The following is a 27,672-nucleotide window of genomic DNA, read 5'->3' as shown; positions in this document are numbered from 1 at the left end:
CTCTTGGCCTTTCCCTTCAATCAGATTGTGATTTGACAGCTCTAGAGCATGAAAAAGCAATGAAAAGTCATCAACAGCTCAATTCCTCACATGTCTGCTCTGAATAATGAAAGTGGGAAGTAGAAAAGGTGAATTGAGGAGTTCCCATTGTCACTTAGCAGGTTAAGGACCTGACGTGAAGATCTGGGTTCAATCCCTGGCCTCACTCAGTGGGTTAAGGGTCCAGTCTTGCTGTAAGCTAAAGCAAAGGTTGCCAAAAGATGCATCTTGGATCCGGTGTTGCTGTGGCTGTGGTGTAAGCTGGCACCCGCAGCTCCAGTTCAGCCCCTGGCCTGGGAACTTCCATACGCCACAGGTGTGGCGATAAAAAGAAAAAAGAAAAAAAAAAAGATAAGCTGGATCAATGCTCCATCCACATGATGTCCTGTTAAAAGAATGACTGGCAGCATCATGGAGGAGAAAAATTTCCCCTGGTGTCTAAAAGGAAATATAATTGCCAATATTTGGGACAAAGTTTTCATAGTTCAGTAGTAACCTTTACCTTTTTCTGGGTGTTCTCTCCCCAGGGTCCTAGTAGGTGAAGGGAGGTGTCTACTAACCAGGCCAAGTGGCAGACAGCACTTCCTCCAGAATCTCTTTGACTCCAGTACCCTGGGTACCTGTGTAGCTGGTGGGGATGCATCCAGCACTCCAGCCAGCACAAGGCCTCCTCAACACTCCCAGGTCTGATCTGTCTGTAGAAAAATGGACCCCAATGCCTTCTGTGAGGCCACAGTGATCATTCTGAAATCCAGCTCCTCAAAAGGCCCAAAAGCATCTAGAAGAGGATCAACTTTTTAAAAATAGCCAATATACGGCAGAAATGGATGGAACATTGTAAATCAACTATAATAGAAAAAATAAAAATCTTTTTAAAATAAAAAATAAAAATAGCCAATAACTGTATTTGAATACAAATTTATTTGAAATAAATGTATTTGGAATTAGAGTAATAATGGAATTTATTTGAATTTAGCCTAATGAGGACAACTGAAAATCAAACATGGGGGAGGGAATGGAATGGACTGGGAATTTGGGGTTAACAAATGCAAACTACTGCCCTTGGAATGAATAAGCAATGAGATTCTGCTGTAGAGCACTGGGAACTATGTCTAGTTACTTATGGATGGAGGATGATAATGTGAGAAAAAAGAATGTATACGTGTATTTGTGACTGGGTCACCTTGCTGTGCAATAGAAAAATTGACAGATCACTGTAAACCAGCTATGATGGAAAAAATAAAAATCATTATAAAAAAAGAAAATCAAATATGGAAACATCAGTTGCACATATTTGCACTCTGTATGGAGCTCAGGACTGCGGGGGTATCCTGGAGAGGACAGTGGTGGGGAGGGGTGGTTCTTGCCCTTGAGGGGGTCGGAGTTCAGTTAGAGAGTCACTTGTCCCCAGTCTGTTCCTCCTTTTGGGTTTGGACCAGCTAATACCTCAGACGAGAACTGCATCAAACTTTGGTCCTGGTTGTGTCCTCAGACTGTATGCTCCTTATCCCCAGGGGAAGGACACAATAACCAGAGTGAAAAAGACAAAGAGCAAAGACAGCAGAGCACGGAAGCCGAATTGAGTGGCATGAGCTTAACTACCTCGAATTCAGAGAACCAGGGGCTGATGCAGATGGAAGTCAGAGGGAAAGGTGACCTGAAGAGAAGCGGAGGCAGAATTCCAGCCCCTTTCCTTAAGTCTTTGTGACCCTGGAGACATCGCTTGACCTTTACGATTCAGTTTCTTCATGAAACGTAAATCCAGGTTTGACGACAGCCTTTAAAGAGATGGCAGAGGGCTTCATATATTTAGGAAGCCTTACAAGACAGGAAATTAAAACCAATGTGGGGATTCGCTCCTTGTGACAACTCTGCATCAGGGAAGCATTTATTTTTAGACTCTCTAAGCCTCTGCAATTTATTTCTGAGGATTCAGAGAGAGAGTATGGATTTTCCCGTTGGGATGAAGTGAGATCCAAAGCGTGAGTCATCCCTTGACCTGTGTAATCTGCTTCATCTGATGGTTCAGTTAAAAGTTCCAGAGGGCATTTCCCTGCTTCCTGGCTAAATTCACAGTTGGGGGAGTGGGAGCAACATTAGGGGACCTCTTCCAGGAAGACTGTTGAGTAAGTGACCAGATGCATCCCGGGGTGATGGCGGCCCTGGGTGGAACAGCGGTACCCGACATCAGTGCCTTGGTTACACCGTGAGACTGGGGGTGGGAGGGGTCGTAGTGGGGATGGAGGAGTGCGTAGGGAGCAAGCGGAACATCCTGGAAGCAGAACAAGGACAGTGGGAAACTGAGAGATGGCTTCCCTATTCTCAGTCATCAGAAGTGGTTCCTTCAGGCTCTTCATGTGTTTTTGCACCCCTGGTCTAACTGGGTGCCCCATTTCCGGGGCTCCGGGACTAAAATGGAATCTGCCGGTCCAGCCTGATCGTATATCAACTGCTCACCCAGCTTCTCCAATAGAGGATGCCATGAAACTCAACAAATGCTCGTTAACCCATTGAGGCTTTAAACCTAGTAATAAAAGGGTGGCTTGGACTTGGTTAACAGCAGCCCTACACTGCTCTTCAGAGGGACCTAGTCCTTGTTAGTATGATATGGATTTTATATGGACTCCAATGATCACATATTTTTGTTCCTAGATTCTCTATTTTCTCACAGAAAAAAGTCAGAGTCCCACAGTAGAAAACCAAAGCAGAAACAATAAAAAAAATACTCCCCCAACACCACATTTTCTTACTTAGACCATGGCTGTTTTATTTGTCTGTATTGAAAAGCTCACTGTTTTTCTTAATTCATTTCTGACTGGTCCCCTTTGGATAAAATTGAGGGCCATTGTGGCTATGCCTTTTAATAGCTCTGTAATTTCAGTTATCCTTGAGAGGTGTAAGTACAGATATTTAGATTTTTGAAGTTACCTGCATTTCTTTTTTGAAGATTCTGTATACTCTGCTTGTACTATTGTTAGTCAATAAAGTCTTTAGCTAAGAAATTGTCAGATGAGAATTCCTGTTGTGGCTCAGTGGGTTAAGAAGCAGGCTGGTATTCATGAGGATGAGGGTTCAATCCCTGGCATCGCTCAGTGGGTTAAGAATCTGGTGTTGCTACAAGCTGAGGTGTAGGTCTCAGATGCAACTCAGATTTGGTGTTTCTGTGGCTGTGATGCAGGCCAGGAGCTGCAGCTTGGATTTGACCCCTTGCCCTGTAACAGAAGTTCCATAGGCCACAGGTGTGACCCTAAAAAGAAGAAGGGAAAAAAAAAAGTAAAGTTTGTCATCTTGATTTACCAATTATCACTCTTCATTTTTTTATCTTCAAATGTTACCATTTTGATGGTCTTCTCTGCTGTGCTAAAAGCCATACTTATCTTGTATTTTTACTTAAGTAAAAAGCAGTGAAAAGATTTTTTTCCAAATACAACTCAAATATTAAAGTAAAAAGCAGTGAAAAGATTTTTTCCAAATACAACTCAAATATTAAAGAAAACCTAGCTGAAAATATCCATTGCTGCAAAATACACAAATAACATCCAAATGGGCAAGCACTTGTTTACAGTCTGTTTATTTTAAGCCAAAAAGTCAGTCCATGAAAATTTCAGGGTATGGAGAGACCACCCCTGGCAGCTGTCCATCATGCTGGGACTTGCTTGATTGATGTCCCACGGCTTCGTAAAGCTTTGTGGAAATAAGTATGGACACACACAGGCATTGCAGCCAAGCCCCTCCGTTCACTTACTTCCTAAAACTGGTTCTGTGTGTTGTAACCATTGGTTTACCAATCTTAAGTCCCAGGATTCTTATTTATGTCTCAGTCCTCTTAGATTCCTCTTCCTCTTTCATTTTTAGGCATTGCTTTTTCTCTCCTTCCTTCCATGCAAAGCGTTCTGGAAAAGATTAAGAATGTAAAAACACGGCACCCGTGTCCATATCCTCCTCCTTCAAAGTATATGAGACGATCTGGTCAAACACGCTGCTCCTGAGACCTCACCTCAATACCTTGATATACTGCCTGCAACATTTTATTTAATCCCCATGCGCTTAGGTCATTCCCAGTAGATTCTTAAGTGTCTTGAGTTTGCAACTCGTTCATCTTTATAAGCACCCCCCACCCAGAGTCCAGCACAATGCTTTACACATAGATACTCATGATTTTTTTTTATTGAATGAATAATTATCCCCCTTTAGCTACAATAATTCTCTTCAAATCCAGGTGGAAAATGTCCAGTTTCAGACCTATATTCTGTATACTCGTTAGTCTGCAGCCTTTGCCAATTTACCTCCTCATAAAACAGTGATAAAGCAATGTTTCCCCTGCTAATATTTCACTGGAAAACAGGACATGCTTAATGACTGGCTAGGGCCCCGGGTGGGTGTGGAACAACGTGGTTTTGCCTGGCTGTTCTTTTTCAAGACCTAGTTCATCACTCTCCCGGAATATGGCATATATTACCTCCCTGCGAAGGCTTATTTTATTTTGTTCACTTTAAAACTTGGAAGCATTTTGGATAGATCTTTTAGGCGTATAACTGTGATTCATTGTCAGCCATCCCACGATTTCATCTCGTAATTAGATTTTAATTTTTTATCACCGTAACCCAGAAACAGTTTAGCAAGTCCAGCAGTACTACAAGGCTTATCGTAGAAAAGCAGTCCCCTCACCACACTCTTTTTTCCTCTTTTCTTTATCCCACTCCTCAAATGGACTCACTTTTAACTCTCTCAGCTATTTCTTCTAGTTTATGCCTCGCTCTTTCAAAACAGCATCCTACAAGAAAAAGTTTTTCATTTTCAAATGTAGACATTGTCTATTAACCTTCTATTATAAAAATGGAATTTAGGACTCTCCCATACCCCTAATACACACGCACACGCGCACGCACACACACACACACCCACACAGACCCTATGGTCCCTGCACCCAATTATATTGCTACTTTGTTCAAATCAAGATTGAAGACATACATTCAGATGCTAACACCTGATTACATCATCATTTATAGTTGAATCATGTAAAGCAGTATTATTTCATTTCCTTTTTGAAATAAATGAAATTCACGAACTTAATTTTTTTTTGGTTTATTTTTCTATATTATACTAAATCTCCTCCACAGGTCCCCACACATTTGAATTTCCTCTCTAGGTATTCAAGCCATCAGATAATCTTTTTTTCTTCTGATATGCTAATTCAGTATTATTGCTGTGATTGTTTGACGAATCCCCCCAGGAGCTGTCTCTCACTCAGCTCCCATCTGTCCTATCTTGTACTTGGCATGGTGAGCATCTGAGCCCGGGACCTTTCTTTATACAGGTTTAATTTTTTTTTTCTTTTTTCTTTTTTTTTTTTTTTTTTTTTGCCTTAGTCTAAGGCTGCACCCACAGCATATGGAGGTTTCCAGGCTAGGGGACTAATGGGAGCTGTAGCCACCGGCCTATGCCAGAGCCGCACCACAGCTCATGGCAACACCGGATCCTTAACCCGCTGAGCGAGGCAAGGAATCGAACCCACAACCTCATGCTTCCTAGGCGGATTCCTTAACCATTGAGCCATGACGGGAACTCCCCCGGGAACTTTTTTATTTTTTTAAATTTTTTAAATGCATTTATTTATTTATTTATTTATCCGCTGTATAGCATGGGGACCAAGTTACACATACATGTACTTTTTCCTCCCATGAACTCCCTTTGCCCCTCCCTCTCCTGGGTTGGATCCTTGATTCCTAAACCACAAAATCTTCCTCTTTCCTTGATTTAGTCCCTCAGTTCAGTGGAACTAATTTTGCGCTTCTTGGGCAATAATGGGAACAAAGGAGAGAACTATTTCAAGGGCACGAATGTTGGAAAATATTTGTATTGTGTCCTAACGCTTGATCGATGGTTTGGCTGGGTGTAAAATTATAGAATTTTGGAGGCATTACTCAATTGCCTTCAAGCTTTCTGTATTCTTTTTGATGTTTGGTTTTGTCTGAGAAGGTTTTAGCATTACTCTTTTCCCTAAATTCTAACTGGTATGTCCTAGAGTAGCCTTTTGAAATTCCACCTGTTATTCTGTGTAATTGCTCTTTTTCTTTTCTTTCTTTTTTTTTTTTTTTAGGGAGGCACCTGTGGCATATGGAGGTTCCCAGGCTAGGGGTCGAATCAGAGCTGTAGCTGCTGGCCTACACCACGGTCACACCAACGCAGGATCTGAGCCACATCTGCATCCTACACCACAGCTCATGGCAACACCGTGTCCTTAACCAGTGTTAAGGATGCCAGGGATCGAATCTGCATCCTTGTGGATGCTAGTCAAATTCTTTTCCACCAAGCCACTATGGGAACTCCCATGTAATTACTCTTCCATCAAGAAACTCATTGCTCGTGTCCGAGAACTTGTATTATTTCTGAGTTCCTTCTTTATCCATTTTCCATGTATTCTCTTTCAAGAATGTCTACTAGTCAGATAAGAGATCTCCTGGAGAAAGCCTCTGTTTTACATTTTTTTTCTCTCGCCTATATTCCATGTATTTATCTTTTAGTTCTACTTTATGAGAACATTCTTTACTTTATCCCCTAGTCTTTCCATTAATTTTTAAAAATCATCATTAACATAATTTTATTTTTCAAAAGCTCAGACTTACTCTTAGAACAGGAGAACATTCTTTCTCGATTTATGGTTACAATATATTTTCTGTGTTCCCTCAGAATTTAAAAATATGTATTTTTAAGGAGTTCCCATAGTGGTGCAGTGGTTAACGAATCCGACTAGGAACCATGAGGTTGCCGGTTCGGTCCCTGCCCTTGCTCAGTGGGTTAAGGATCTGGCGTTGCCGTGAGCTGTGGTGTAGGTTGCAGACGCGGCTCGGATCCTGCGTTGCTGTGGCTCTGGCGTAGGTCGGTGGCTACAGCTCCCAATCGACCTCTAGCCTGGGAACCTCCATATGCCGCAGGAGCAGCCCAAAGAAATACCAAAAAGACCAAAAAAAAGAAAAAAAAGTATTTTGTAAAGATTTCTTCTCCTTGAGTTTCTTTGTTTCCTAATGCTTTGCTTATTTTTCTATCTTGCATGGTAAACACTTCTCTCAAATGCCTGGTGATGGGGGTCTACCTTTTTATGTTTAAGAGGAAGGAATTAAGAGCCTAAAGCAAGCTCTCAATGTGTGAGGAGCATCTGTTGACATTTAGGCTTTACTCTCAGATGATAAAGCGGAAAACCACATTTTTCAATGAAAGACACGAAAATGTCTGTATATGTAGATTGTTTTCTCTTTGACCTTTTTTTTTAACACTTTAAATTCTTTCTTGCCTTTTTTTGGATTAATTAATTATGTTATGATTCCGTTATGATTATTCCACTATTGACTTATTAAGTATGTCTTTTGTTTTACTTTTTAAAGTTACCTTAGGACTTCCTGTGCGGCTCACAACATAACTACTCGGCTTTGCTTCTACAGTGGCTGTGGCTGAACCCCTGGCTCGGGAACTTCCATATGCGGCAGGTGCAGCCACTTGTTTTTTGTTTTTTTTTTTCAGTTACTTTAGGTTTTGCAATACATATCTTTAATTGATTATAGTCTATCGTCAAATAATAATTCCTCTTTTTAAGCAGGAAGAGAATTGAATTCTGTTCTGTTCTTATCTTTAAAATTAGTTCCCTTTTCATTCTCTGTGTTTATTCTGGTGTTCTTTTTTGAAATTCCTGAGTTGGAGTTTGGGTTCATTTGCTTGTATTATTTTATTCTCATAAATGTATGACATTATAAAATTCTCTCTAGGTATGCTTTTATTCTGATAAATATGTTAAAACTGTAAGATTCTCTCTAGGTATGCTTTTATTACGTCCTCTTAGTTTTAACAAATAAGTAACTTATTCAGTTCTAAGTATTACAGTATTTCTTCTAATGATTTATCTTTGTCTCAAGGAATTTTGGTAGTATTTTATTAGTTTGTATAATTTAGTTTAGATATTTAATTTACTTAGCTAAGTCACTTTTGTTTTGTTTTGTTTAATTTTGTCTTTTTAGGGCTGCACCCTTGGCATATGGAAGTTCCCAGGCTAGGGGTCAAATCGGAGCTGTAGCCACCGGCCTACACCACAGCCACTGTAACACAGATCTGAGCCATGTCTGCGAGCTGCACCACAGCCACAACAATGCCAGATCCAAGCTGCGTCTGTGACTCACACCACAGCTCACGGCAACGCCGGATCCTTAACCCACTGAGTGAGGCCAGGTATTGAACCTGCATACTCATGGGTCCTAGTCTGGTTCATTACCACTGAGCCACCATGGGAACTCTTGTAAGTCATTTAGTTTGTTCATTTAGTTTGTTAGCATATGGTAATTATTACTTCTTGGTTGCTAGTTTATTTTTTATTTTATTCAGTTTTTTATTTAGTTTTTAAATTAGTTTATTATTTAGTTTAATTAGTTTATTATTTTTAGTATGCTATGTAGAGTTTTAGATATTTTATAATGATTTACTATTATTATCGCATTATTTTCAGAAAACATTGTTTCTTTTGAAATTTTCTTTGACAGTTTCATCCTGACCCAACATGTGGTCAAATTTGACTATTCAATTTTCACTCCAAAGGGCCCATATTCTACATCTGTTGGATATGTATGTGTACACATAGTAAGCTACATACACAGTACTTCAGTCTTATTAATTGTGTTATTTAGATTCATTCATTCGTTAATTTTTTTTCAGTGAATATTTATTCAACACCTATTATTTGCTGAACATTCTTCTAGGCATCAGAGAAACAGTGCCAAACAAAACAAAACCCCTGCCTTTCATGGGATTTATATACTAGTGGGGCTAATAATAAATAAATAAACAAAAATATAATATATGTCACACATACACACATACATAGTAGTGATAAAAGCTTTGGAGAAAAATAAGGGGAATAGCAAGTTTAGGGTAGATAAGGCAATACTTAATTCTTAAAGGGTGGCCAGGAAGACCTCTCTGAGAAAGTGATATTTATTTATTTATTTATTCTTATTACTCAAATGAATTTATCACATCTATAGTTGTACAATGATCATAACAATCTGATTTCACAGGATTTCCATCCCACAGCCCAAGCACATCCCCCCACCCGCCAAGAGAAAGTGATATTTAAACATACCTTTGGAGTTCCTGGCAGGACTCAGCTGTAATGCACCTGGCTAGGACGTGGGTTTGATCCCTGGCCTCACTCAGTGGGTTAAGGATCTGGTGTTGCTGCAAGCTGTGGCGTAAGTTACAGATGAGGCTCCAGTCCTGCGTTGCTGTGGCTGGGGTGTAGGCTGGCAGCTGCAGCTCCAATTCGAACCCTAGCTTGGAAATTTCCATATGCCATGGGTGCAGCCCTAAAAAAGTGACCTAAAGAAAAATTAAAAAACCCATATCTTTATACAAGTGTTTATTTTTCTTTGTTTGATCTATTGGTTTGAAAGGGGTATGCTGCAAACCGCCAAATACAATTGTTTTTCTTTTCCCCAGTATCTGATGCCCTTTTTGACTGGTATTTTTTTTTTTTTTTTGTCTTGAATTCTGTTATGTCAGATGTTAGTATCTGGACACTTGTTTTCTTTCAGCCCATATTTGCATACCTTTCTTGTCCTGCCACTGGGTTTCCCTCCCAGCTGTACCGTTTACTGGTTGTTTTGTCTTGGATTGATTATCTAACTTCTACGCTTTCGTGTCCTCATCCACTGGGGTACTAATAGCCACAACCTCATATTGTCATTCTGAGGATCCAATGAATTAATTCTTATCAAATGCTTAGCACAGTGCCTGGCACCTACTAAGTGCTATGGAAGTAAGAAGTTATAGAAGAAAATAAAACTTTGTTTCAAATATTTGTTTGCTTTTATTTCAAGTGTGTCTATTGCTAACAACCCATTAGGTTTTTCCTTTATCTTTTAGAATCCAGAGTCAGTTTTTATGGAGGTTTTAAATCCATTTACATTCAATCTAGGTACTTTATTTTATTATAACATACTTCTCTCTTCTTCTTTGACATTTTCCAAGGTACTCTGCCTTTTATATTTTTCCTTCATTTCCAATTTTAGTTTGACTATATGGCATTTTCTTCCAAGAACAAAAGCAGTTAACCTAACTTCTTAAGAAACTATGTCCTTCCCCATTTCCCACTATTTCTTTCATTTCTACTTCATTCCTTTCTGTACATATTTTGTATTATTGCTTATGAATTGTTATATGCTATATTTCAATCCCACGCTATTGTTTCCATATCACGTACCCTCCTTCTTCTTTTCTTGGTATCACCTCCAGTTCCATGTGGTGTTTTTTTTCTCTTTTTTAAAAGTTTTGTTGAAGGATAGTTGATTCACAACGTTGTGGTCATTTCTCCTGTACAGCAAGGTGAGTCACTTACACATGTACACACATCGATTCTCTTTCAGATGCTTTTCTCACACAGATTATTACAAAATATTGACCAGAGTTCGTTGGGCTGTACAGAAGGTCCCTGCTGACCATCCACTCCACATGCAATAGTTTGTATACGCCAATCTCAAACCCCCAATTTGTCTCTCCCCCTTCCCCACCCCGTCCCCTTTGGTAGCAGTAGGTTGGTTTTCGAAGTCTGTTTCTGTTCTACAAATAAGTTCATCTGTGTATCCTTTTTTTTAGTTTCAACATATAAGTAATATCATATGATATGTGTCTTTCTCTTTCTGACTGACTTAGTATGTGAATCTCTAGTTGCATCCATGTTGCTGCAAATGGCATGATTTCGTTCTTTTTTATGGCTGAGAGGAATTCCATTGTACACATGTACCACATCTCTAGTCATCTGTTAATGGGTCTTTAGTTTGCTTCTGCGTCTTGGTTATTATCAACAGGGCTGCTATGACCACTGGGGTGCATGTATCTTTTCAAATTGTGATTTTCTCCAGATAGATGCCCAGGATTGGGAGTGCGAGGTCATATGGCAATCCTATATTTGGTTCTCTGAGGAACCTCCCTGCTGTTCTCCAAGGCGGTTGCACCAGTTTACATTCCCACCAACAGTGTAGAAGGGTTCCCTTTTCACCACACCCTCTCCAGCATTTATTCCTTGTAGATTTTTGACGATGGCTGATGTGAGTTGGAACACGGTGTTTTCATACATCCATGGCTCCCACTACCCCTCATGTGTTAATGGCTGTTGCATCCATATCTCTGGCTCTAATTCCTATCCTGATCTTAAACTTGTGCATTCAGCTGACCCTGACATCCCACCTACATGCACCGCAGGCCCTTTGAATCCAAGTATCCAGTGCTAAACACGCTGTTCTGGGTTGCTTTGCTTGGAATGGTACCTCTATCTTCACAGCTGCCCAGCCCATCACCTTAATACTCCTTTTTCCTTCTTCTCCTACTTCCATATAACATCATGTCCTGTCAGTTCTTCCTAAATTTGCTTCAACTGTCTGTGCTATTTCGTTTTTTAATCATCCCGGGTTAGAGTTTCCGTCATGGGTCAGTGGCAATGAACCTGACTAGTATCCATAAGGACATGGGTTCGATTCCTGCCCTTGTTCAGTGCGTTAAAGATCCAGCATTACTGTGAGCTGTGGTTTAAGTCACTGATGTGGCCCAGATCTGGCGTTGCTGTGGCTATGTCTTAGGCCGGTGGCTACAGCTCAAATTCGACCCCTAGGCTGGGAACTTCCATATGCCTCACACGTGGCCCTAAAAAGAAAAAAAAAAAAAAATCATCCCATGTCTAGGTTATTGAATGACCTTTCTGTGTCCAGTCTTCTCCTTCCCTGCCTACCCCAGTACACTCTTCTATCCTAGAGCCTGTGATCTTCATAAAATTAATATCCGATGACATCACTACCTACTTAAAACTCTTTGGTGGCATTTTATTGCCCTTTGGATCAAATGCTAATGCTTTCATATGCTTTACAAGTCCACAGATGATCTGATTCCTGCTGACTCAGTTTTCCCCCTCCCAAGCTCCTTGAGGAGTTCCTTCTAGCTCCTCAAACACATCAGGTGTTCTCTTTCCTTCCTACATTTTCACAAGTGGTTTCTTCTTCCTAGAGTGTGTTTTCTTTCCTCTTGGCCTGGTGAAAAGATACTGAACATTCAGGCCTGGTTTAGATGTTTCCTCTGAGAAGTTTGCCTTTTTCAGGAGGCCCATAGTCTCTAGCACCCCTCTAGGTTTCCTCTTCTAGTTGATGTAATATGAATGGTTTTTGAAGCTTCAGTTTCCATATGTTCAGCAAAGACAGGGGCTCTTCTTGTGTCATTTGTGCCTGATGCACAGGAAGTCCTTGGTGAAATGTATGCACCTGAGTTGCATGTCTGAGCTGTACTTCCAATCCCTGGGATTTTTTTAACTCTATGCATTTCTCTCAGACCCCCCACTCATTGGCTTCTTAGGGACATCCTGGACCTCCTTAACTCTTTACACTGTCCTAACTGATGTCTTACATTAAAATAATCCTAAATGGTTCACAAGGTAATTTTCCATGGACTATGTCTCTCCATGTTCCTGGAATATAACTAGGTGTAAGTTAAGCTTCCCATTCTACAGTGAAGCAACTAAATTCTGAAGAAGTTAGGGAAATGCACAAGACCAGTCAGGACATTTATTTACGTCTTTGGATTCAATTGGCTACTTTTTTTTTTCAATTGTAGCAAAATGTACATGACATAAAATTGATCCTTTTAACCATTTTTAAGTGCACAGTTCAGTTGTCTTAAGTACATTCACACTATTGTGCTACCAATCCCAGAGCTCTTTTTACCTTAAAAAACTTTCCCCAGCCCCTCACAGCCATCACTCTACTTCCCTTCTTAATGAATTCAGCTATGCTGGGTATCTTGTTAAGTAGAATCCGACCATATTTTCTTTCTTATGATTGACTGACTTTGTTTAGCATAATGTCTTCAAGATTCATCCATGTCGTAACATTTATCAGAATGCCATTCCCTTGGAAGCCTTCCCTTTTGGTGTATACATATGTACATATGTGAACATGCACAATCATATGTGCATATTACGGTCATATGTATTTACCACATGTTGTTTATCCACTCATCTGTTGATGGTCACCTGGGTTGCTTCTATCATTTGGCATCGTGAATAATGATGCTGCTATGAACATGGATGTACAAATACCTGTTTGAGTCCCTGCTTTCAGTTCTTTTGGGGACATACCCAGAAGTAGAACTGCTGAATCATGTGGTCATGCTATTTTTAATTTTTTGAAGAAATGTCGTACATTTTCCATAGCAAGTTTACTGTTTTACATTCCCACCAACAGAGCACGAGCAGGCTAATGTCTCCACATACTTGCCAACACCGCTTACTTTGTTTTTTGTTTTTGATAGTAGTCATCCTAATGGGTGTGAAGTAGTGGCCCACTGTGGTTTTGGTTTGCATTTTCCTAATGATTCATGATGTTGAGCATCTTTCCATGTGCTTGTTCACCATTTTAATATCTTTTTTTGGAGAGGAGTTTACCCAGGTCCTTTGCCCATTTTCTAAATGATTGTTTGCTTTTTGTTGTTGTGTTGTAGTTATATGTTCTGGATATTAACCCCTTCTCAGATATGCATTTGCAAATATTTTCTCCCATTCCATAGGTTTGCCTTTTCATTTTATTCAAATGTCCTATGGCTCAATCAAGTACTCTTGACATGATTTTATGTTGTCTTATTAGAGGATTATTTTCAGAAGGGGTACAAAGCATAGATGGAGTCATAGAAATAGGACTGGAGCCCAGTTAATGGGACAGACACAGGAGGTCAAAGGACCATATCCAAGGCTAGATACTGAGCCTCCCAGGATGGGAATGTTGTGGGAATGGAAGCACTTGATTTTCTCCTGCCTGGAGTACAGGTTTGTCATAAGGATTGAGGTCAGCCTAGTACAATAGATGAGGGTCAAGTGACCTCAGCAGTGGTGGAGGAAGGGATGCCAACGCTGAGAGTTCTCCAAGCCTCTGGCCCTTTTCTTGAGTCCTATACAGAAGACTAGAGGTTAATTTCATGTCTCTTCTAAGAGATCTGAATTACTATTCAAGCAGTAAGAAGTACCTGGGAGAGTCCCACCAGGTACTCAGAGAAACAACTAAGAACCATACAACAAAGTACAGGTCCTGGGAGAACTAGGAGCCCAGGTTAAGCTGATTGTCTACTCATGAAAATCTTGCCTTTTACTATTTTTTTCTTATTAGGGCTACATCTGCAGCACATATGATAGGGATTAAATTGAAGCTGCAGCTGTAGGCCTAAGCCACAGCCATGGCAAGGCCAGATCCAAGCCGCATCTGCAACCTATGCTGCAGCTTACAGCAGTGCCAGATCCTTAACCCACTGAGTGAGGCCAAGGATCAAACCCAATTCTCATGGATACTAGCTGGATTCTTAACCCACTTAACCACAACGGAAACTCCAAAAATCTTGCCTTTAGTAAAGGAAGAGCTGAAACCTCAGGCCAGATATCACCAATTTGATTGGGGTTAGGATTTGTCATTTGTCCATGAGAATGAAATCAGGAATTATACGTATCAATGTCAGATTATTGGTAACCAATTGGTGCCTTTCAGGTAAAGGCTAAAGCTTCCTGAGTCAAGTTAGATATAAGACCCGGGTTAACAGTGAGCCAGGACTGACAGACTAAGTTGGTTTAAAAGAGGCTTTAGGTGAATTGGTTTGTTATTTGAAGTCCATAGCTGTCACCCCCCCCACACCCACCCACCACCACCACACCATTTGTTTTTTTTGTTTTTTTTTTGTCTTTTGTCTTTTTGTCTTTTGTTGTTGTTGCTATTTCTTGGGCCGCTCCCGCGGCATATGGAGGTTCCCAGGCTAGGGGTTGAATCGGAGCTGTAGCCACCGGCCTACGCCAGGTGCACAGCAACGCAGGATCCGAGCCGCGTCTGCAACCTACACCACAGCTCACGGCAACGCCGGATCGTTAACCCACTGAGCAAGGGCAGGGACCGAACCCGCAACCTCATGGTTCCTAGTCGGATTCGTTAACTACTGCGCCACGACGGGAACTCCCACCACACCATTTGTAATTAAAGCATCTGTCTCCCAGAGGGACCAGTTAGCCATATGTTACAATACCTATATATCCCCCTTTAGCCATATAAATGAAACAAAAATCACCTCTTTACAAGTCTTTAGCCCATACATTTCTCCAGTCATAAGCCAAGCTTTCCTCCTGAGCAAATTGTTTCAGGTCCCCATGCCACCCACAAATGACATCAGTGGTCTGCGCACTCATTTTAGACTCAGACATCCTGCTGTTCAATAGTCTGTTTATTATTGAACTGTTTTAAGAACATCATGAAGCCCATGACATTTTTAAAGCACTGCTGAGAAAATATTGATAGGGTTCAGAGCAGAGATGTCCAATTCCAAGGATAACAGAGGAAGTGACTTTTAAAAGTTGAAAGTGGTGGGGAAATGACAGAGGTAGCGGGTGTACCCGAGATGGGTCAGCTGACACTAGGAGTTATTCCCACGGGTAAAGTCAATCACTGGCAGCAACAGGCAAGATGAAGAAAAGGGATTTAGATGGTCAAGAAACTAGGTGCTATAAGTCTACTGAGTAAGCTTTTTAACTTTCATTTATTAGACTAAGTTGCCGAAAGTTAGAGAATTTGGAGGGAAAGCCAGGGGACCACACTGCTGCAGAAACTTCCGTCACAAGCCTTGAATGCTTGAGTGAGCTTACAGTTGCTTGATTCTGCCCCAAAGCCAAGTGAGAAATGACAGAAATGGCAGCTATAGGTTGTGCAGCATCTAAGGAGTTAACAGAGACACTTTCAAAGATCCCTAGGGGTTGGGATGGGGATTAACTGCCTGAAAAACGTTCAGTGCCCACAGAACAAATATCAGCTAGGAAAAATGTATGCCTAATTATAATGCCTCAAAGTCGCACCCCATGCCCGTTTCAGTGGGTGGGAATGTGTCCGGGGATTTTCAACTTAAAACAGCCTCCCTCACTGTGCATTTATGAGCAGACGGCTTTTCAAAATGCCTTTTAGAACCAAATTGGTCCATAGGAAGAGGAACTTTTATGCATTGGTTGAATTTGTTTTCCATTTTGTTCTATCCCGGCTGCAAACTTGATAGAAACACTTTCTCTGGGTTCATAAATATCATTGGTAAGCTATTTTAGACATGACGAAGGATAATGCCTAAGGACATGTGACCAGAAGGACATTTCCCAGAGTGTGTCCATGGGTTCTGTAGGAGGAAAAAATTTCATGTAGAGTTCCCGTGGTGGCGCAGCGGTAGTATCCATGAGGGGTTACTCCCTGGCCTCGCTCAGTGGGTTAAGGATCCCGCATTGTTGTGAGTGAGCTGGGTGTAGGTCGAAGACAGGACTGGGATCTGGTGTTGCTGTGGCTGTGGTGTAGGTTGGCAGCTGTAGCTCTGATTCGACCCTTAGCCTGGAAACCTCCATATGCCATGGGTGCAGCCCTAAAAAGACACACACACACAAATTCCACGTGGAGTTCCTGTGGTGGTGCTGCGGTAACGAACCAGACTAGTATCCAGGAGGAAGTGAGCTTGATACCTGACCTCATGTTGTCATGAGCTGTGGTGTAGATCGCAGATGTGGCTGGGATCCTGCATTGCTGTGTCTGTGGTGTAGATCACAGACATGGCTTGGATAAAGCAGGGGTGTGGCTGTGGCGTAGGCCAGTAGCAGCAGCAATTCCAATTTGACCCCTAGCCTGGGAACTTCCATATGGCACAGGTGTAGTCCTAAAAAGACACACACACACACACACACACACACACACACACACACACACACACAAATTCCACGATCAAATAGATTGAGAAAATGTGAAAATACTCAGTAAAATTTGAATGTACTTCTTGAAGCGCATGCTTCAAACCAGGTATTGTTAGCTTTCACCTAGCTCACCTCCAACTATAGGGAGCACGACTGCCACAGCTCCAGCAGTCACCCTCCAAAGTCATCACCACATCTGTTATGAGGCCAGCCTTCCCAGAAGCTGCTCCTAGGCAAAGACCCAGAGAACAGGGTCTAAGGTAAGCCTGTTACTGGAAGAGGCAAGACTCCCCTGACAGGCAACTTGGGCCCAAGGATTTCCTGGCAGGCTTGCTGAGCTTTGCATTAGACCTCAGGGCAGTCTAGAAGCTTCCTCCAGTCTCGGGTACTCAGGGTCAGACTTGCTTTATGGTCTGATGCCTCTTCCAGCCTGCCTCCCAGGCATTTCACCTAATAGAATTCTTCCATATTTAATCCCATCTTGGCGTCTGCTTCTCAGACAAGCCAGACAAACATCATAACTCATAAACCTCTGTGCACACACACAAAAATAGCAACTAAATATATGAAGCAAAACCTATTAGAAATAGAAGAGGAATTATATAAGAAGGTAATCTTCGTGAGAGATTTTAATACAACCCTTAAAATCAGTCATAAGTAGCAGACCACATGAAGAAATTTATGAATCCATAACCCCTCAACAGATGATAAACATTTTTTTCTAAGTTGATGGAACAAAGAGAGATTTTAAACTCCATATTTCTTATTATTATTCAGTAGAGTTAGAATAAGTAATAAAAGGCAATAAAATTAATATCTAGAAATTAAGAAATACAAACAGACAAATTTGGGAACAAAGAGACAATCAAAACTGAAAGATAGCATAAGTTGTCCTCAAAGGAAACTTTAGAAATTTAAATGTTTTATTAAAAAAGAAAGATTAAAAATAATGAAACTTTGTATTCTAGAAAATTAGAAAAACAATAAAAACATAAACCAAAAGAAAGTACAAAGAGGCTATTAATGAAGATAAAAGTGAAAATAATAATAATAAAGAAACAATAAAAAATAGGAGAATAACTACATAACTAAATCCAAGGGCTGATTTTGTGAAAATACCAAACCTTTATGTATATAATTACGATAAAAAATTTTTAAATGTTGAAATAAAAATGAGTGAAAAATACACTTGATTGGGAAGAACACAACCGTAGACAGAGATTAATTTAAAAAGAACAACAATATAATATCTCATACAACTTCTGGTAACAAATTTGAAAAACTATATGAAATCCTTTCTACACACCATACATGGCCAAAATTGACCCAAGATAAAGTAGAGAACAGACACAGAGTAATTGCCACAGAAGGATTGAAAAGGTGTTTAAAGATCCATGGTTAAAAGGTTTCAAAGTCCAGATAGTTTCGCAGCCCCTTAAACTCTCAACTCTAAACCATAAGAAAAGATGGAAAGACCCCCATGACTAAAGTTATGACGCTAACATAATTTTAGTACCAAATTCTGGTAAAGATGATTATTTTTACCACAAGTAATATTTTAAAAACCTCAACCAATATTATGTACAGCTAAAGAAGCAAAAATTATAAATAAAAATATAGCAAATACAAGTCAATATTCTCCATGTTGCCAAAGATTAATACATAATACGGCCAATTTGGATTTATTCATGCATCACAAGGATCCTTCAATACTACAAAATCTAACATAGTGCTTGACATAAATAAATCCTGGCGTTCCCGTTGTGGCGCAGTGGTTAACGAATCTGACTAGGAACCATGAGGTTGCGGGTTCAACCTCTGGCCTTGCTCAGTGGGTTAAGGATCCAGCATTGCTGTGAGCTGTGGTGTGGGTCGCAGACACGGCTCGGATCCTGGGATCCTGCGTTGCTGTGGTTTTGGTGTAGGCCACTAGTTATAGCTCCGATTCGACCCCCAGCCTGGGAACCTCCACATGCCGCAGGAGCGGCCCTAGAAAAGGCAAAACGATTAAAAAAAAAAAAAAAAATCCCTAAAAGGCATTAAAAAAATCTGAGTCATGCTGAACAAAAGTAAATTAAAAATAAATTAAAAAAACAAAAATAAATTAAAAATGAATTGATAACAACTTGATGATTTGAAAATATTTCTATCACTGAAATAAGACATTTTTTAAAGTTTTACTGAAGTATAGTTGATTTACAAGAAAATATTTCAAATAATGAAACAGAATCATTTCAGTTAGAATTGTAAATCTCATAGAATTCCTTCTATCTGTGTTGTTAACCAATGTGTTGCAGGTTCTAGCAAAAGCAGTAACAATGAATAAAGAATTTCACAAGGACGTTGGAAAAGAAGCAATAATAACATCTATTTTCACTGACAATGTGATTTTATACCTAGAAAACCCAAAAGATTCTCTTTAAAAAGCTGCCTTAATGAAAAAGAAAAAATGGAAAATGCGATGCCTGTCAAAAATACAAAATCCAACTCCTTTTCTTTATATAAGCAATAAACACCTGCGAATGAAAGTAGAAAAAAATTAGTTTGTTTACAATAGCTCCAGAAAATTACCAACAGCTAAGAATAAATGTAAAATGAAAGGCAGAGGTCTAAATAAAGAAAATTATAAAATCATATTGAAGGAACTAAAATACATGCTGAACAATGATAAGGCATAGAAAATATGAATTTGAAAATTTCATTTCATAAAGTGTGTATCTTTACGTTTTATGTTTATGGGTAATGCAGTTCCTGTTAGAATCCCCTGGTAGAGAAGGGCTCTTCCTCCAAGTTCATTCTATCGCCTTTCTTAGTAAGAGCAGGTTATCTGCAGCGACACAGTATCCACCAGTGTTCTGGAAAAACCCACCGTTCTCCTCCTCTTTCTCCTTCACTTTTGCACAGAACACTTCACTTCTGATGCTCTGGAACCAAATGGGGGGGGGGGGTGTCTTCTCCACTAAGCATTTTCTGTGACACCAGCTGGGTGTGCTACAATTTAACTCAAGTCTGACACCATCCACCTGGAGAGAACATCAGATCTCACAGGTTAAGGGCTCAGTGCCACAAGACGGCCCCCACCTCAGATGCCAACCACAAGCAGCAGGTCCGCAGGTGACCCACAGCCTCTATCCAACCTGCAACAAATCCCAGGTTTCCATGACCTCCTCCCACTTGGATGTGATTATTTGCTAGTACAACTCACAGAACTCAGGGAAACACATTTACCAGTTTATCAAAGAATGTGCTAAAGGAGGAGTTCCCACTGTGGCTCAGCAGAAATGAGCCCACGTAGTATCTGTGAGGATTTGGGTTAGATCCCTGGCCTTGCTCAGTGGGTTAAGCATGCAGTGTGGCCGTGAGCTGTGGTGTAGGTTGCAGATATGGCTCGGATCCAGCATTGCTGTGGCTGTGGCTTAGGCCAGCAGTTGCAGCTCTGATTCCACCACTAGCCTGGGAACTTCCATATGCTCACTTTTTGGCTGAGGCCCAAAAAGAAAAAAAAAAAAAAAAAAGAAGAAGAAGAAGGATGTGCTGAAGGAGACAGAGGAAGAGCCAGATGAAGAGATACAGAAGGTGAGGGTCTGGGAGGACCCTGCTCACAGGAGCTTCCGTCCCTGTGGAATTGGGATGCATCACCTTCCCAGTATGTGGATGTGTTCACCAATCTGGAAGCTGTCCAAAACCCTCCTGTTGGGATTTATGGATGCTTCCTTACACAGGCCCGAGCAATTATTAACTCCTTTTCCAGACTTCTCTTCTCTCTAGAGAAGTAGGGGGCAGGGCTGAAAATTCCAAGCTCTCCCCCGCCACCCTTTTTTTTTCAAGGCCACACCTGTGGCATATGGAGGTTCCCAGGCTAGGGGTGGAATCAGAGTTGTAGCTGCCAGTCTACACCACAGCCACAGCAACGCCAGATCTAAGCAGCATCTGCGGCCTATACCTCAGAACATGGCAACACTGGATCCTTAACCCACTGAGTGAGGCCAGGGATCAAACCTGAGTCCTCAAGGATACTAGTCAGGTTCATTATCACTGAGCCACGATGGGAACTCCCTGAAAACCCCAAGCTTCTAATCAGGACTTGGTCTTGCAGGTGACTAGCCCCCATTTAGGAGCCCACCCACAGTCACCTGAGTGAAACAAAAGATGCTCCCAGGGCTCTTATCAGTGAGGAACTTCTAAGGGTTTTAGAAGCCTTGTGCTAGGGACTGGGGGTGAAGACCAAATATGTCCTTCCTATTCTAAATCACAGAATCCTTTGCTTCCCTTACAATGGGGTGTGTCATGTGATCAAGTTCATGCAAGCGAGATGCACACAGAAGCTATAGTCTTCCCTTATCTGTGGTATCGCCTTTCCTGGTTTCAGTTACCCATGGTCAACTGTGGTCTGAAAAAAAAAAAAAATGGAACATTCCAGACATAAACAAGGAGAAGTTTTAAATTTCTCACCATTCTGAGGATTGTGATAAAATCTCAAGCCATGCCACCCAGATGTGAATCATCCTTTGTCCAATGAACCCTGCCTTTTGGACCCCTGGTAGTAGCCTGGGTTATCAGGTTGACTGTTGCCCTTGTAGCTGTGCTTGTGTTCAAATGACCCTTATTTTACTTAATAAAAGTCCCAAAGTGCAAGTGTAGTGATGCTGGCAAAGGGAGGCCATAAAATGCTTGTTCCTGACTTAATAAGGAAAGGAGAAAAAATCATATGCTGAGGTTGCTAAGATTTATAGTAAGAACATATCTTCTACCCGTGAAATTGTGAAGAAGGAGAAGAGATCCATGCTGGTTTTGCTGCTGCATTTGAAACTGCAGAAGTTATGGCCAAAGTGCATGATAAGTGCTGAGTTAGGATGGAAAAGGGGGAGTTCCCATTGTGGCTCAGCCTTAACGAACCCAACTAGTATCCATGAGGATGCGGGTTTGATCCCTGGCCTCACTCACTGGGTTAAGGATCTGTCATTGCCCATGAGCTGTGATATAGGTTAGATCTGACATTGCTGTGGCTGTAGGGTAGGCTGGCAGCTGCAGCTCCAATTTGACCCCTAGCCTGGGAACTTCTGTATGTCTCAGGCACAGCCCTAAAAAGACCAAAAAGAAAAAAAGATGTAAAAGGCATTAATTTTGTACGATAAGATACTTTTTGAAAGAGAGACCACAGTCATATATCTGTATTACATAATGTTATAATTCTATTTATTATTAGTTTTGTGGTTAATCTCTTACAGTACCTAATTTATAAATTGAACTTTATCATAGGTATGAATGTATAAGAAAGAGCGTACATGGGGTTTAGTACTATCCACAGTCTCAGGCCTCTACTGGGGGTCTTGGAACGTATTCCTTCTGGATGACAGGCAACGAGTCTATGTGCAACTTCCATTCTTCAAAGGTGGTGAGGTTGGGATTAACCTCTACTTGCGTATTTTCCCTTTTTTACTGGAACGCAGGTGAGTTACACATAGTCTTGGGCAGATGGTAAAACAAAAGATGGAGAGAACTTTGGTTTCTTACCATAAATCTGACACACGGACCCTAGTCTGCTTATATTTGGATTTTTTTTTTTTCTGTAAGAAAAGCACAAACAAAACTAAAACTCCTGTCTTATTCAAGTTACGGTTACTTGGCTCTTTATTATAGCCTCTGAAACTCTACCCTAAACAAGCAAACCCCAAAAGAGTTTTTTAAAGTTGTTATATGAAAGTATGTAAAAGTTGAAATGAGACAATAAATACCAATAGAAAAGTAGAAAGGGTTTTGTTTGGTTGGTTTTTTGTTTTTATCTTTTAATTTTAATTTTATTTTTTGCTTTTTAGGGCTGTACCCATGGCATATGGAGGTTCCCAGGCCAGGGGTCGAATTGGAGCTGCAGCCACCAGCCTATACCACAGCCACAGCAACGTGGGATCCGAACCATGTCTGAGACCTACATCACAGCTCACTGCAATGCCAGATCCTTATCCTACTGAATGAAGTCAGGGATTGAACCCACATCCTCATGAATTCTAGTCAAATTCATTAACTGCCGAACCACGAAGGGCACTCCTGTTTGCTTTTTTTAAAGAAAGGAAGAATTTGCAGAATTATATAAAGCATCTGATCAAATAAATGTGGCAATGGTTTGGGGACAGAAATATCGAACACAGAAATAAGGTAGTTAAGCTAGAAAAGCACCCAAGAATATATAAGAATGTAAAATAGACAAGTGTGATTTTTTTTCATTGTGTGGGAAAGTGGTTCATTTAGTCCACGGGCTGTCACTGTCTCCCTGCCCATGTCCTGCAAGAAAGTAAAATTACGCTCCCATCTCAAATCATATGGACGCTTAAATTCCAGATGGACCAAAAGACTGAAAAAACCTTCAGGAAAAGACTAAGAGATCACAAGAAAAAGCAAGGAAACCTTCTTACCAAGGAAGGAAATCCAGAAGCTGTTCAGGAAAAATAAGTATATTTACATAAAACCTGTTAACATATTGTAGGAAAAGACAGAATACAGATAAACAGAAATTATATTTGAAATCTGATGGCAAAATAAAAATCATACTCTACAGGAATTCTCTCGTGGCTCAGCAGGTTGAAGATTTGGTATTGTCACTGCAGTGGTGTGGGTCACTGCTCTGGCTCGGGTTCTATCCCTGCCCCAGGAACTTCCAGATGGTGCAGGTGCAGCCAAAACAAAAAAGAATCATACAGTACAAAGATCCCTTACACATGGACAAGAAAGAGATCTACAGCTCAATAGGAAAGTGGGCAAAGGGTATGAACAAGCAATACACAGGAAAGCACTGCCAACTATTTGATATAGATGATGAAAGGACATTCATATTCACTAGTTTTGGGAAAAGTGCGAGTTAAAAAAACAGTGACATATGACTTATATGCCTAATGCCAGGTTTAAGGAAGAGCCTTTGGCTGGTAGGCATGAAGAGAAGAGCACACTCTGGGATTTCCTGGTGAACGTGAATATTTATGGCTTTTGGGGGAAAGCAATCTGGGGCTATCTATTAAAATAAGAAAATGAATTGCAATTCCACCCAATCAAATATTTTCCAGGGAAACAAAAGTATCAACATATCATAAGATTAGATGTATAAAATGTTTATAGAAGGTGTTGTTCGTAGAGTTAAAAAATTGCAAACATTGTATGAAACGATGAACAGAGGAATTGTTGAATCATTTATGAGACCTTCACTCCATGGAGTTTTAGAAAACCATCACAAACCGTGAATTAAAGCTGCAACTGAGCGAGAAAAGAAGATGCAAAGCAATACGATTCCATTTCTGCAAAACGAGGCCAGAGGACTCTGTGTGGGTATGATTATATTTCATGAGCCTGGAGACAAGCAGGGAAGAATCCACATTACGCTGGTAAGAAAGCTAAACATGGGGCTAGTTGCTGGGTCAGCAGTTTGACAAGGACAGGAAGAGAAGGAGGAGAAAAGAGAGGAAAAGGAAGCCAGTAAGCCGTACAGAACACCCAGTGTGTGTGGCCTTGTCGCATTAAAGTAAAATGACGTGTGAGTGTGCACAGGGGCGTGTAAACGAAATTAGAATTAAGACATGACAGAGGCAGTATGAGGCTTCTTTTCATTTTTTAAAGCGTTGTTGAAGTAGAGTTGATTTACAGTGTTGTGATCATTTCTGCTGTACAACAAAGGGATTCGGGTAGGCAGGTACACACATCCACTCTTTTTCAGGCTTTTTTCCCATATGGATTATCACAGACTCTTGGGTAGAGCTCCCTGTGCTCTACAGCAGGTCCCCATTGGCATATGGGATTTTTTTATGGTATAGTTTATTAGAATATTGAATAGAAAATAAATGGTTACAAAGTCAAGCATAGCCTGTGGTTGTCTCTGAATAAAATATGCAGAGATAGAAAATATGCAAAAATATGGAGTTTCCATTGTGGCTCAGTGGAAACGAATCTGACTAGTATCCATGAGGACGCAGGTTCCATCCCTGGCCTCGCTTCAGGGGGTTAAGGCGCCGGCGTTGCCCTGAGCTATGGTGTGGGTTGCAGACTCGCCTCGGATCTGGCTTTGCTGTGGCTCTGGCATAGGCCGGCGGGTACAGCTCCGATTCACTCCCTCGCTTGGGAACCTCCATATGCCGTGGGTATAGACCTAAAAGGACCAAAAAGAAAGAAAGGAAAAGAAAATACACAAAGATTGGTGGGCCTTGTGTTAAACTGGAAATTGTAGAACATGGCTGATGGGATTTTAGATTACTTCCCATTTTATTTTCTGAGTTTACTTCATATTACCATATCATTTTTTAAAAATATTTAACAAAGTATATAAAAATAATGATTAGAGATCAGAGACCACATGGCACGCATTGCTTGAAATTCGTATAGAATTTAAAATGGCTTCAAAATACAATATGGACTGGACAAAGTGAAGTGAGAGGGTGAATGCTGGCATTCTTCATTTTCTCTCATTTATGGTCATTTTTCAATTTTTTACCTTAATTCACTGGGCAAAAAATGAGATGTGACGATGACAGATTGACCTGCAAAAATAAACTTTAAAAAATGCTTAAAATAAATGGGCGTATTTGCTGAAATCCTCTTAAGAAACCACAGAGAGCCTTGGATGGATGACTTCTGAAGAAATCAGCAATTCCATCACTTCCCACTCTCCTTTCTTCCACTCAGCTGGCTCTGTTCACAGCTGACCGACTCCGACAAGGGGTCAGGGACATCGGGCCTTGTGAGATGGTTCCAGGGCACCTGCGACAGTGTCAGGGACATGAAGACAGACCCTGGAGAGGGAGGGGGTGGGGAGGATACTGATTAAATGACCATCCGGGCAGCAAAGTGGAAAGGCAGCCAGGGAGGCAAGCTCACTTGGCGTCTGCAAGGGGACCCATCCAGTGAGTTCCCCCAAGGTCATCGGTCCTTGGAAGTGGATTAGCAAAGTGTTTGTGACAAGCGTGCTTTGCCCTCCTGAGTGGAGGTTTCCCATTGCAATGGCTCAGGATGGCTCTCTGTGGAACTGTCCCCGAGAACAGACAGAAGATGACATTGGTCCCCGCCTTCCTCCAAACGTGAGTGTTCGCTGTCTCCAATTTCAGATTGGCAGGGCTCTAAGGAGTGCAGGTGGGGAGGGTGGGAGAGGAGAGCAAGCTAGCCAGGTCCACGGGCCTCCTGGTGGCCACTCAGGATGTCTCACTGGCCCACATACTGGCCCCTGCCCCTGGCCCAATGCCTCTTACAGGGTAGACCTTCACAGGTGCTCCACTGACTGTATGCAAATCGTGAGGCCGATTCATGACAACATACATTTCTGGGGACACAAAACTTTCTCAGTTGTCTCTTCCTCACTGAGAATGCAGCGGTTCCACAGAATGGTCACGGGGTCTCTTATGAGCATGACTTTCTCCCCAGGCTGCCGAAAGGAAGGCCTGGAACTGCCCCTTGTCCTCAGCCTTGTAGGAAGAGTGTGATGCAGATCTGGGTGTTTCTTCTCACGCTTGCATGCTAACTTGGCCTCGTCTCTCAACATCTCTGGTCCTTGAGGTGAGGCTAACATAGAGGTTCCCAGGCTGAGGACACTATCCCCTAAAGGAAGCAGTGTTCAACGAGGGACATTCCCAGGAAGGGGGCACTTGAGCGCTCAGGTCCCGCGTGTCTTCCCTGAGGAAGCCCCCTCCTCTGATGGGAAGTGCAGGTGTGTGTTTGGTAATTGCTCTGGGAAGCGCTAAACGACAAAGCATGTGTGTTGGCGGCACCCTCTCCCTCTCACCTGCTCCTCCCGGCCCCGGGGGGACACATTTCACAGGAACTACCCAGTTCAAGAATCACAGCCCTGGACTGTTTCCTCAGGAAGGGGTCTCAACAGAGCCATAAAATAAAACGATGCTTGTTTTTTTTTTCCCCCATTGGTTTCAACAACCCCAGGCATGGCTGGTTGCAGCCAGCACTCCCACCCCGATTCTGTCCTGCGACGTCTCCTGTCCCCAAAGCTGTGAATGGATTCCTCAGGTAATGGCTTCCTCTCTTCCTGGCCAAGAAGACGAAGAGCTATTTTCAGGGTGCATTCGACCTAAAGGACTAGGCATGAGAAAGAGGCTGCAGATTCATTTCACTCATAAGTCAGACAGGACAAAAGTCCTCTGGCATTCGTTTTATTCACGGAAGCCAAACTGTGTGATCACTGTTCACCCTTTCAGTAGACGCCACACAAAATCTGACCTTTCGTTGTCCAAGGAGATTAAACTTAGCTTCCCATTTCCACTTAGGCCTGAGTTTCGTTTCGCATTTATTAAAGGCAATGGGAGCTATTTTAAAACATTAACCAGCACTCTTAAAGTTCAGTAAAAGTTATCCCGTCCTGCGTATTATCCCTGTGTGATCTGTGTTGCTTTGTGAAAACCCCCATGATGAGTACCGGAGTCCTGAGGAGTCTGTAAAGGTCTGAGAAACAACAAAGACGAAGTGCGCTCTTTGTAAATTGCTGGAGCCTTTCTAGAGTGCTCCTTCGCTGGGAAAGGCACAGAGAAAGGAGTGAGTAGCTTGGCCTGGAATGTCAATCAGAGAGTTTGAAATGGTTTACCCACCAAAGACCATTCTGATTTCATCGGTTCTGTCTGTGAAAGGCTTTCAGAACCAATCTTTAGAAAGAGTTCACTTTCCTTTCTTTGGCATAAGGTCACAGGTTTCCTGACATGTCTTGGTGAGAAGCAAATACAATTTTGTTCCTTTTCTGATGAAATAGGCTTGGGGCCCTTAATGGCTCCTTCCTGCAGCTCTTTTTTAAATTTTTATAATGATTTTTTTTTGTTATAGTTGGTTTACAGTGTTCTGTCAATTTTCTACTGTACAACAAAGTGACCCGTCATACATACATAAATATATATACA

At 41.4% G+C, this 27,672-nt stretch overlaps 1 long non-coding RNA gene across 1 annotated transcript in view; it reads left to right on the top strand.

Moving 5' to 3' along the window:
• Positions 1-7,429: 7,429 nt before the first annotated feature.
• Positions 7,430-27,672, top strand: part of LOC146396806 (uncharacterized) — a 769,570-nt gene continuing 749,327 nt past the window's right edge. Inside the window, exon 1 of the long non-coding RNA XR_014827920.1 lies at positions 7,430-7,483. This is a non-coding gene — a long non-coding RNA (uncharacterized LOC146396806). The remainder of the gene's footprint in view (positions 7,484-27,672) is intronic.

Source organism: Sus scrofa, chromosome 14 (genome assembly GCF_054392235.1).
Source record: "Sus scrofa isolate SSC_HxYL_T2T_F1_AM1 chromosome 14, Sscrofa_HxYL_maternal_Yorkshire_Landrace_v2.0, whole genome shotgun sequence".
Taxonomy (NCBI): Eukaryota; Metazoa; Chordata; class Mammalia; order Artiodactyla; family Suidae; genus Sus; species Sus scrofa.
The sequence above is the reverse complement of the archived record's forward strand: the minus strand, read 5'-3'. Positions and strand labels throughout refer to the sequence as shown.